Genomic DNA, 13,397 nt, shown 5'->3' on the forward strand with positions numbered 1-13,397 from the left:
TCCACATATTATGATCATCAAGTTTCCACCTTCCTTGGCTATCTGCTAGCTTCATGATCCACTCACATAGCTCAGTAGGGAAGGACGCGAAGAAGATTTCATGGATATCTGTGTACAAGTAGCAGTGTAACCGCTCTTCTTTTGATAGTCGCAGGTCCTTGTTCTCCTGCGCCATGAACTCGTGAATTCTTCTATCCAACCAGCCTTCAACTTCTTTCTTAGTTGGATTCCAATGGTACGATATCAGACATCTCTATGCAGATTCCGGTCCCGGAAACAAGACCATTTGTTTGCTTATGGGGGCCTGACCCAGGTTCGGAGTTATTTATCCAGGCAAATCCCTACACTACTGGCCCTTTTGGCATTAGCCCACAGAGCGCGGACTAAAGTCTCACCGGAAGCAGTATGGGGAGATGCTGGAACCAAGTTTCTGCACCCTTGAGATGTCTGTGATGTCGATTTAGTGCAACTATGCATGTCTTCACGCAGGTCGCTTCGCGCACTATTCCAACCTTCAATACCTCCATGATCTGTTCTAATCGTCTTTCACGCAGCACTAACCAGGGGTTGAGATGCTTTCGTGCTGCTATGGCAATGACCTGTGCTATTTCCCCAAACTACACCACGTATCTTACTTATCTTTTAACAGATCTTACTTATCTTCTTGTAAACAGTTACTCTAACTTGCATTCACTTAACAATAACAACTATATATATTCGCGCAACATATAAGCATTAAAAGTGAAATTTATACCCAAGATATCCAATGCATAAAATAGGAAATAGATACACAGAATTGATATAAAACTTCTCTTTATTAATACTTCCAACTCTTACAGATTTGACTCGCCCTGCGCACTCAGCTACGGGGGTCCACACACTTAGTTGTAGACTACTAGGCCTCTGCGCACTCAGCTAGAGAGCCTTCTCCTACTCTACAACCCAAAACTAGAATTTACACTTCAGATTTGACTCAACTCTTCATCCTTATCATTATTATATTGATTGATGTCTTAAATACTTAGAGTCTCACTCTATTTATACAATCCCGTGGTCCACGGACCATGGGTAGATCTCTACAACCGAAATTACATTAACAAAATTAAGGGCAGACAACCCTATGACTCTTTTACAAACTACATTTTCTGTGCCCAAAAAATGTGGATTCTTGATATCGGAATTACAATCTTTGACCAAAATCTGGGCTCTAAGCCCCGAAAATTCCCTTGGGGGATCCCGCGCCCAACAAACCTATGAAAGGAATGCAACAAGATTTGATGGACAGGCTATCATTCTACAAGAAAAACATCAAAGCTTGTGTGCTTGACCAAGCAAGACATGCTACTATGAAAGGTTGGTAGGGAGGCTCCAAAACGAAACTAAGGCAAAATTTTGGAGGGTAGTTGTAGCCGATACAACACTTGGCGACACACTGGTAGAGCTCCAACTCTCTAAATCGACCTTGTTCGTGAAAATCAAGTCTAATAGCTTCGGAAGTATTGTTCAGTTCTCAGTTTTGTTAGGTTGTGTTATATTCTTTCCACGACTAGCCTATGTAGTTAACTGGGGGGTTAGAGGGGGGGCAGAGCCCCCCCTTCACTGCACCAATTGCGCAACAAGCCTGGTAGCCCCCCTCTACGAGGTGCGGGGCAGTGCCCAGAGGAAAATTATTTTGGGCCCTATATTAGGTTGGGTGGACCTACCTATGGTTTTGTGCATGGTTTTCGCACATGGTTTTGGACGCGATGGTTTTCGGTCCGTGGTTTTGGACGCGACGGTTTTCATTCAATGGTATTGGATGCTTCGACATGTATAAATATGTATTGTAACATTGAAAGGAACATAATGAAAAATCAAGCTGGTAGTCCCGGTTTTGGGATCGAGGGGAAAATCTCTGTGTATATGTGTTTTATGTGTTATGCTCTCGCATTATTTATTTTTTGTGTTTTAGAATTCATATGCAGGTAATTTCTGTACATGTTTAAAATCTACATTTGGTATTAGAGTTGTTTTGGCTTCAAGGGGATGCCTTTATTGCTGAGGGGTTTCGTTCAAGCCTGTCGTAGACCCTGTTCAGTGGGAGATCTACGGGATTGATTTTGGTGGTGAGAGAAGATGGCGAGAAGTGGAAAGATAGAGATCGATAAATTTAATGGTCAGAGTTTTGAGATGTGGAAACTCAAGATGGAGGATCTAATGGTGAATAAAGATCAGTGGATCGTGGTAGATCTGGGTACTAAACCAACGAGAGTGTCTGATGAAGAATGGAAGAAGTTGGATCGAAAGGAAAAGAGCACTATATGATTGTGTGTCATAGATTCAGTATTTTTCAATGTATCAAGGGAAGCTATAGCTAAGGATTTGTAGGACAAGTTAGGGACTTTGTACCAATCTAAGTCTCTGGTGAATAAATTGTTCCTACAAAAAAATCTATATAACCTGAGGATGAAATATGGAGACTCGGTGACAAAGCATCTGAACACATTTAATACTGTGATAAATCAGTTATTATCTATTGATATTAAAATTTCAGATGAAGATAAGTGCATTAGTTTGTTGTGTTCTCTACCAGATTCATGGGATAGTCTGGTTATTACAATAGGAAGCAATGCATTTTGCTTGCAGTTTGATGAAATAGTCTCATCCTTGCTGACGGAGGAGATGAGACGGAAAAATATGGAGAGCCAGAATGGTGATGCCTTGTCTATACGAGGACGGTCCCAGAACAGGAACAAAAACAAGTCATCGAGTGGGAGATCTAAATCTAGAGGGAGATCTAAATCTCCAGGAAAACCTATAAAGGTGGTTTGCTGGAAATGCAGAAAGGAAGGGCACTACAAAAGGGACTGTAAATCTAAATCTCCTGACAAAGGAAAGGGATCTGATGATGCTCCTTCTACAGAGGCGAAAACCACCTCAGATGAAGGTGGGGATGTGTACTTGGCTTCTTCAAGTACACATGTAGATCATGAGGCATGGTTGATTGACTCAGGTGCATCCTTTCACTTCACTCCCCATAGAGAGTGGTTCTGCGAGTATGAGAAATACGATGGTGGTGATGTCTTCTTAGGGGATGATAGGAAGGCTAGAATCGTTGGTCATAGCAAAGTAAAGTTGAAGCTGCAAGGTGGAAGCGTTAGAACACTTCCAGGTGTTTTGCATATTCCTGCATTGGCCAGAAATCTGATTTATGTAAGCAAACTAGATGATGCAGGTGTAAAAACAGTGTTCGAGAAGGATGCCTGCAAGATGGTTTATGGAGCACTGGTATTGATGCGAGGAGTTTGTATTGGAACTCTGTACAAGCTACAAGGTAGCACTGTCATTGATGGCTACAACAGTTCTATGGTTCCTGAAAGTGGAGTAAAAAATATAGTGGTCTCTGGAGAGAAGACCATGTTGTGGCATCAAAGGCTTGGACATATTAGAGAGAAGGGCCTTCGAATACTTCATGGTAAAGGTATAAGTAATAGCTCTTTGGAATTTGATTTCTGTGAAAATTGTGTATATGGGAAGCAGAATCGGGTGAGTTTCCCCTCTGGTGGTAAGAGGGTGAAATAGAGATTAGAGCTTGTGCACAATGATGTGTTTGGACCTGTGAAGGTTCCATCACTGGGTAAGTTTGTGTACTATGTATCATTTATAGATGACTTCTTAAGGAATACATAGATATATTTCCTTAAGAAGAAATCTTAAGTCTTTGACAGGTTTAAAGAATTTAAGGCTCTGGTGGAAAACCAGACAGAGAAGAATATAAAGGTGTTGAGGTCAGATAATGGTGGAGAGTTTTGCAACAAGGAATTTGAAGAATTTTGTAAGAAGTGTGGTATAGCATGGCAGAAGACTACTCCATACACACCTGAGCAAAATGGAGTTGCAAAAAGAATGAACAAGACATTGATGGAAAGGGCAAGAAGCATGCTCAGTGGTGCTGGGTTAGGACAAGAATTCTGGGCAGAGGCGGTGGAGACAGCATGTTACCTAGTCAACAGATCACCTTCATCAGCGTTGGAGGATAAGACTCAAGAAGAGGTATGGACTGGTAAGAAACCCTCTCTTTCACATCTGAGGATATTTGGATGTGATGCATATGTACATGTTCCAAAGGAGAAAAGAACCAAGTTAGATAGTAAATCTGAAAAGTGCATCTTTATTGGGTATAAGGATGGTTTAAAGGGTTATAAGCTTTGGAACACAGTAACAAGGAACGTTGTGTACAGCCAAGATTTGGTGTTTAGAGAGGTGAAATATGTTGTTAAACATGAAGTCCAACCAAAGGAACCTGAGAAGATAGAGTTTGAGCTTAAGGAGGAAGAATCAGACTATACAACGAAAGAGGAATCAGAAGATGAAGAGCCACAAAATCCGAGTGTGAGAAGATCCGTTCAAGAAAGAACGCAGCCAGAAAGGTATAGTCCATCTGCTTTCTGTTCAAATTTTGCTTTATCTATTACAGATGATGATCCCAAAACTATGAAGGAAGCAATAGATTCAGAGGATGGCAAACTCTGCAAAGAGGCCGTGGTTGATGAAATGACATCTTTGAACAAAAATGAGGCTTGGGATCTGGTGGAGTTGTCAGCTGGAAGGAAACCCATTGGCAGTAAACGGGTGTTCAAGAAGAAGACAAATGCAGAAGGAAAGGTGGAGAAATACAAAACTCGGTTGCTAGCAAAAGGTTATTCCCAGGTGCCGGAAATTGATTTTGGTGATATTTTTTCTCCTGTTGCCAAAGTATTTTCTATTAGATTACTTCTATCTGTTGTTGCTGCTTTTTATTTTGAGGTAGAATAGATGGATGTGAAGACATCATTTATTCATGGGGATCTGAAAGAGGAGATCTACATGAAGCAACCTGATGGTTTTGCGGTGAAGGGTAAGAAAGAATTGGTATGCAAGTTAAAGAAGTCTCTGTATGCGTTAAAACAGTCACCAAGGATGTGGTATCAGAAATTTGATACATTTATACAGGGATTTGGCTTCACCAGAAGCAAAGTAGATCACTGTGTGTATTTTAAATTAATTGGTGACCATGTTATTTATATGGTGTTGTATGTGGATGATATGTTGTTGGTTGGAAATGACAAAGAAATTATCCAGGATTTGAAGACCCAATTGTCCTCCAAATTCGACATGAAAGATCTTGGTGCTGCAAACTATATTTTGGGCATGGAAACTAAAAGAGATCGAGCAAAGAGGAAGCTCTGGTTAAACCAAAGGAAGTATGTCTAGACAATACTGTAAAGGTTAGTAAACCGGTGAAGGTTCATATTCCTATAAGTGTTAAGTTATCTACTGAACAGTGTCCCAAGACACAAGAAGAGGAAGAGGACATGTCTCGTGTTCGATATGCAAGTGCAGTCGGTAGCCTGATGTATGCAATGGTTTGTATTAGACCAGACATTGCACATGCAGTGGGAGTATTAAGCTAGTTTATGTCAAAACTAGGAAAGGATCATTGGACAGTAGTGAAGCGGGTTTTCAGGTATTTGCGTGGCACTAGTGATTATGGTTTGTGCTACCAAGGAAGACCAGGATTGGACAGAGTGTTGGATATTTGTGGCTTTGTTGATGCAGACTAGGATGGAGATCTGGATTAGATAAGATCTACAAGTGGGTATGTGTTTAACCTATTTGGAGGTGCAGTCAGTTGGATGAGTAAGAAATAATTTGTAGTGGCACTATCAACTACAGAGGCAGAATACATGGCGGCCACTCATGCAAGCAAGGAAGTAGTTTGGTTGCAGAGATTATGTTCAAGTATGGGGTTGGTACATGGAGCTATAAGGATAGACTGTGATAGCCAAAGTGCAATTTTCTTGGCAAAGAACCCTGCTTATCATTCAAAGACAAAACACATTGATGTTCAGTATCACTTTGTGAGGGATATGATAGAAGACAAAAAGGTGTTGCTAGTAAAGGTGGACACTTTGAAGAATATTGCAGATGCATTGAGAAAATCTGTGAGCTCTAAGAAGTTCTCTTGGTGTAGAGAAACAATGGGCATTGCAGGGCTAGATAAATGACTAAGCTCTTCTATGGCCCCCTATGGAAAGAAAACAACAACTGGGAGAATGTTGGGTTGTGTTATATTCTTTCCACGACTAGCCTACATAGTTAACCAGGGGGTTAGAGGGGGGGCGGAGCCCCCCCTTTGTTTCACCGATTGTGTAGCAGGGTAGGTAGCCCGCCTCTACGAGGTGCGGGGCAGCGCCCCAGAGAAAATTTTTTTGGGCCCTATATTACGTTGGGTAGACCTACCTATGGTTTTGTGGATGGTTTTCACACATGGTTATGGACACAATGTTTTTCGGTCCATGGTTTTGGACGTGATGGTTTTCGGTCCATGGTATTGGATGCTTCAACATGTATAAATATGTATTGTAACATTGAAAGGAACATAATGAAAAATCAAGCTAGTAGTTCCGGTTTTTGGATCCAGGGGAAATTCTCTTTGTATATGTGTTATGCTCTCGCATTGTTTATTTTCTGTGTTTTAGAATTCGTATGCAGGTAATTTCTGTAAAGGGTTAAAACCTACAAGTTCATCTTGGTTTCCACACTAGCTTTATCGTAGGAAGTAGCATTCGCCAAGCTATTGGTCGATTGAGACACATTCCAAGCCAAGGCAACACAATTGTTTCGATTGGGTTGAGGGGTGTATCGATGCACAAGCAGTATAGTCATTAGAGTCTTAGTTTCATCTCTGGTGTTGCTCTGTTGCCAGCAGGCCTGGACAGTACCCCAACAGAGTCACATAGGAACACAAGCATGGCTCTGCTACCAGCGAGCTTGTTCAGCACCCCGGCAGAGTTACTTGCATCACCTCTCTACACATGAAGCCTTTCTCTTCTTTCGTCTTATTCATTTTCACTTTTTTTTCAAACTTTTTTCACTTTTTCATTTTTTCATTTTTCATCTTCGTAACTATGCATAACACTTATTCATTTCAGAGGTGGAAGGGGGATCCTGACTTATTGAGAGAAGTAGAGGTTGTTCCTGTAGAGAAGTAGTTTATTATACCTCAGATGTGCTTGTTAAGGTTTTTCCCCTCACCTTACTCTACTTGACTGAGCTGACAATGGTTAACTAAAAAACAACCGACTAGAGTAGGTGACACTAGTTAGCACATAAGAATTGTGTTTTCACCAAGGTTCATTTCAAACAATATGTATTCCATCGATGTATCATGGACTATAAGTAACAAGCTCTTCACAGAGAGGCAGGATGAGAGATAACCAAGTAGTGATAGCTAGACAAGGCCTTTTGTACTTTACCCATATTGTTTCAAGAGTCATGCATGGTTTCATGCGAAACTAACCTACAAACGAAAAAAGTAAACAAAGCAAAGCAAAAGTAGAAAAAAAAGTGAAGCAAAGTGAGTAAGCAAACAAGAAAGCAAACAAACAAACCAACAAAGCAAGTAAGAAAACAAGCATGCAAGCAAACAAACTGAAAGCAAACACTACTCCTAATCCTATGCTAACAGTGCATGGGCCATCTCACGTGAGGTGATACTTCCAATGCAGCCACTGGTGCATTGGTTGACACATGTTGGTGAAGGCCAGGTTCGCGAACAAGACAACTGTGTGAAACAACAAACAAGAAAGATGTAATTGTGAAGACAAACACACTCCGAATTTAAAAGCTTCCATAGAACGAAAATGAGTCAAAGAACATGACATACATTCTGTGGACTTTCCATGGTGTTGTTCTACACTGCATGCAGATGTTGAGTGTATGCATTCTCTTGACTGTGACAAGCAATAAAAAATGGAAAGGTAGACCACTTACGTTGTGCATGTTTGCTTTCTGTGTAAGATTCCTCCGATGCATGGGCGATGGGATCGTGTAGTTCGAGTGGAGGAAGTGGAATCTGGTGTTTGGTTGATCTTCAATGCAAAATAGAGGATGATGAGGAGCCTTGAGTGTTTCAACAATTTCCTGAACAGAACTGAAACCAACCTCAGGACAGCGAGGGCCTGACCTAACCATCAGCTCGAGCTAAAGTGCCTCAACAGCCTATGGTGTTTCGACTTCACTGACAGATACCAGTGTCTTGGACAGATTAACAACGGTTGAATCAACATCATGATTGGATGAGGAAGTAGAGAGATCATGACAACCAAGATCAACAAATTCAAGATGTTTGTCAGCATCCTTATGATTTGATGAATTGGGCAGAGGGACAGATGAGAAGCAAAGATGCTCACCCTCTGTGTTTTCAGAAATGATAGATGACAGACTGGATAGATTTTCAGAGGAAGATGTGTCCTCTCTGCAATGTAATGACAGACTAAAATCCGACGTGTCCTGTGAATGATCGAAAGTAAAAACATCTAGAAATGAGTTTTTATAGGGGAAATTAGCAGTGGGAGAATCACAAGGGATGTCAGGATAAATCAGATGAGGCATGACTGGAAGGGAATCATCCTTCACCACGAGTTCTTATTTAGATTCCTACACACACTCATCATGAATGATGGCACGGATTGGTTGCATAACACCAACTTTATCGACAACTTGATCCTCGTTCACAGCAGGTGAGGAGTCTGGAATGGGAGAACACAAGATAGTACAATCTAGAGGATCAATAGAGCGTGAGGACGAAGGTCTATGGAATGAATCCATGTGACAACCAATAGGATTGCAAGCCAAATCTGTGCAGATATCAAGAGGTGGGGTGGGAGGATGTGATAGTTCAACAGAGGTGTGTGCATGATCTCCCACATCACTCCATGGTGGTGGAGCTGTTAGATGAGGTGAAGGTGGACAATCACTTGTGACAGCAATTGTGCCTGCCTGTGATTGTGCAGCTCCATCATTGAAGTGTGTTGAGCAGGGTTTGGATATGTGAATGAGATACTCAAATATTCCATCTAGAAATTCCCAATCAATATCATCTTCGAGGAATCGGTATGCAATATTACAAAACCACATGTAAAATTGTTCAACGGATTCATTGGGTGCTTTCCGTAATTTTAGAATTTCTTTGTTGAGTGCTTTAAGGTCGAAGTGATTGAAAGCATGGTCTCTCTCTGTGACTAGATGAGTAAGATAATAAATAGATTTTTCAGGCAGCGTGCCACACTAGTGCATTGGGTTCCCTCGAAGTGTGTAGATTAACAGCGTGCAACTCATGTATTCTTCAAAGAATTCATGTATTTCACATGAGCCTACAATGCCGACCACATGCCTAACCAAGGCTACGTGGCCTCCATCATCATATATTTTATGAGACAAGTTATCCGAGATCTTTTCCGAGATGATGAAATTGTTTCCATAAGACATACACTCTGACAGAAAAACTCGGTAGTTAGTCATGATAGATATGTAGAGATTCAAAACAGATATGAGAACTCAGCTTGTTGTCTGGACCTCCTTCTAGCACCAAAATGTTGGCGGTGCTAGACCCGCTAACATGTAAGGGGATCTCCCTGGTAAGAAGTCCCAATTAGACCTTAGACTGTTTGGTGTACGAGTCCCTGTAGTGGGTCGTACGATAATTCCTTGACCTTGATTTCGCACAGAGGCAAGTAAGATGTCCCTGTTGGTAGAAAGGGTGTGACAACTATAGTGAGCCAAGGAAGGTGCATGAGAAGTTCTAACACATGGGGGTGAAGTAAGTGCACCCCTTGGAAACCTGCAATAGTATGCAGCTTCGAAGGGAACACACGAGCGAAGATGCATTACAACATGGAAGGAAAGTTAGCAAGCAATCCAAAGTGATGTTTAAACTAACAACACATTTTAGAAAGATTCATACATACATACACAGATAGCTATACATGCATGTGTAAGCAAACCAATACATATATCATTTAGAGTAAAGTAGATAGCATAGAATATAATACAACATTTGCATGAAATGTGTTGGCTCTTGTTATATGAAGAAGTGCAAGTTCCAGTCATACAATACATCCATGTCCAACCACTAGTTCCGATAGTGGAATGTTACATCCACAACCGTCGAATCCTCCAAAGAGATATACTAGCTCTGCATAGTGGAGAAGCCAAGGCTCGTTAAAATATTGTCCAAGCTCTCTCCAAGATAGTCTTATTGGAAGCTTGGATAACCAAAAGCCTTTACAATGAGTTATGAGGTCCTATTTATAGAAAGGGTGGGGTGACCCTTGACATTCCCCTTTGTGATAGTTCATCTACCCTCATGACTCTTCATCTACTCTATGGATGTTACATCCAAATATCGACACTTGAACTTCCACTTGATAAGATGTTACATTACAATGCACCTGTTTCCATGTGACACAAAATGGCTTGAGCAAGCCATGCAAGACATCATTGACACTCGATCCATTATGGTGAGACCAATGCCTTGGCATGCTTGTGATGGTGAAGGTGGTGAGATGATGCCAAGCTTGGTCATCCATGATTGTGTGCATGTGTTCTATGGTGACATCTTGCTGAAGCGAACTCTTGCCTTTGTTGCATCTAGGTACATTGGTGTGGCTCCTCCATCCAAATTGTCTGCTAACATGCACATGGCCTTCTTGGGTATGGCCGAACCAGCAACAAACTGATGTATAGTGTTTGTGTTGATGTTAGAAAATTATATATTACAGAGCAATGGAACACATAGAATATTTCATAAATATAAACACAGAAAATGCATAAAACCATAGAGACACAGATATATGTGGTTCACCCAGTTTGGGCTACGTCCACCCTGAACATCCAGTCCTTCCTTTCTATTATCTAGAAAAATGAAGAGATACAACCTACAACAAATCCGCTATAACACTCTCTTCGCTCTCAATCTCCTCTCTCTTTCTCACTCAGAATACAGAACTACATAAATGCAATACAATTCCCTCATATATAGTGAGGGGTTGCCTTCTAAGGCAAAAAACCCTAAATTAAATGTAACTTCTACCATCAGATCTCTGCTTAATGAATAGCCCAGATTGACTAGAAATTACTATACTTTTACAAGGCAATTTTACATCTATTCTTAGCTTCGGGGGCGCTGCCCCCGAAACCTCCCGTCAGGAGGGGGGGCTCCCCAAAGGTCTCAGCTGGCCCCCCTAGACCCCCCCTACAACGAATATTTTATGGGCGGCGTTGCCGCCCCATTTCGATTTGGGGTCCAATGTGGTGATACCTTTGAATACAGAAGATAATCAAGCTCCACACCCAACAGTTGATATTCTAGTGTGTGCTAGTGATCGTGTGCATCAACTGTCAACTACATTTTCAACTCGAGTTGGACTTATTTCTTGTATTTTCCTGGGTGAGTGTGCTGAATGGGTGGGATCACATGGGTGTGAACGATGACATGCATGCTACTGAATTATCTTGCATGTGATCAATAACACTTCTCACCATGTCAGCTCCGCACCAGCTGTTGTGATGGATCTTTAACTTGTACAGGTGCAATTCCATCTGCGAGTGCATTTTGTGCTCGATGTTGTACCCGTTCTTCCTTGAGTTGCTGCTTGAGCACATGCAACTCCTTCTATGTTTTTTTCTCTACCTTCGCGTGATTTTCATGTCGCGCCATCACCTCATAGCCTGAGCCTCCAAAGTTGCTTTCACGACAAGTGGATCTTCTTGAGCTTGCAACTTTGTTCCACCTCTGTGTTGTCAACAACCTTCCTCTTGTATTCGTTGTGATGTTTCTGCTACTATTAATGATGTTGCTCGTTGTGATGTTTCTGCTATCATATCTTGATGTCCTTATCTATGAATAGCTTGATGTCTTTATGGGTAAGCAAGTCCATAGACACTTGATCAACTGCATCCCCAAGTGTGCTATGAACGTTGTCTTTGACTCTTCTCTCTTGGAAACCATTGTACCCATACTGCTGAGAGGCAAATGAACACCTGCGATACTTGGAGACATGGAAACACTCATGGCAAGCAATCTATGAGTCGAAAACCAAAATGAACTTGAGAAATGACTTGCAACATACCTATGTGACTGATCATGAAGGTTGTGCAATTTCGTCAGGAGATCAAGAGACTAACTGCCAAGACTGTGCAAGGCACAGTGTGGGCTGCTGGGAGGCTGATTGACTACTGGAACTACGCAATGCACAATCCAACCTTGCTGCTGACTATTGGAATCACGTAATGCGCAATCTCAGTTGGCAATGGTTGTAGGCATAGTGACTGCATTAAGAAATTTTCTAGGCTAGCAGTCACTATCCCTCATAATTGTGCAATGCAAGACTAGAGGATAGTCACTGGGTAGAAATGTGCATTTCCCGAAGGAATACAGAGCCTTCCCTCTCAGGATTGTGAAATGTTGTCTTGGTGAGGCAGAGTTCGGGCCAAGGCTGCCCAGACTTGTCGAAGGGAAATTGAAAGCGAATGTGAATGCGAATGCATGGTGATGCTGAGTGTAAGCATAAGTGAATGATCATGCATGCAATTGGTGAATGAAAGATTCAGAAAACAGATCATCATGCATGCGAGTCGCTGAATTGGCGACCTTTCATGAAAAATAGTTTCATGCATGCGACAACAGTGAGATTTTAACAAAAACTGAAATGGTTCTAGTACAAGCTAGTATGTATCAAAATGACATCAAACGCTCACTGAAATCAAGCAAACAACATTCATACGAAGCGAAACACAAAAAGAGCCAGAAATACAACACAAGACATGGGAAGTGGGCTTACCCCAAAACAACTGAGTTGAATGTGCCAAAGGCTCCTAGATGCGATGTGGGATGTCAAAGTTGTAATGTTTTTGTTAGGAATGAGCTCTGTAGCATCCTGTTCATGAGTTTTGATAAAATCAAAGATTTGATGCGCATGCCACAAATCTAGGAAGAGAAACACTTGGTGGGAGGTTTCTGAGATGATACTTGCATGCAACCTCCAACTGTTGAAAGTAGATCCCTAAATCAAGGGATATCTTTGCATGTTGCCTTGGGAGAACTAGCGCATGCATGAAAATTGGTTTTTCTCGGTCCAGGAGAGAACCGTAAACTCAACCGCACATGCAATAGGCTACTCAACTGCTGGGAGAAAATGTGCATTTCTGGAAGGGAGTTGGGTTGACTGCCTAGGATATTTGCGTAATTTCTGGGAAGAGCAACTAACTGCTACCTAGGATTACACAATTTCTAGGCTGAACAGCCCTGCTGGGAGGAATTGCGCAAATTTCTGGATGAAGCCTAACTAGCATAATTGCGCAAATATGGATCCGAGCTAGTTGCTAGACAGAATTGCGCAATTTCTAGTGGGAAGGCTGGTTGCCCTCCATAATTGTGCAATTTCTTGAGGGAGCTACTTAGCCTATAGTTGGACCAATTCTGAGGGAATAGCTTGGGAGAGGAATGCAACAAGCTCTGATGGACAGGCTGTCATTCTACAAGAAAAACACTGAAGCTTGTGTACTTGATGAAGCAAGACATGTTGCTATGAAAG

Source organism: Pinus tabuliformis, chromosome 8 (genome assembly GCF_031772625.1).
Source record: "Pinus tabuliformis cultivar Carrire ecotype Pingquan chromosome 8, CPIR1, whole genome shotgun sequence".
In the NCBI taxonomy this organism is placed as follows: Eukaryota; Viridiplantae; Streptophyta; class Pinopsida; order Pinales; family Pinaceae; genus Pinus; species Pinus tabuliformis.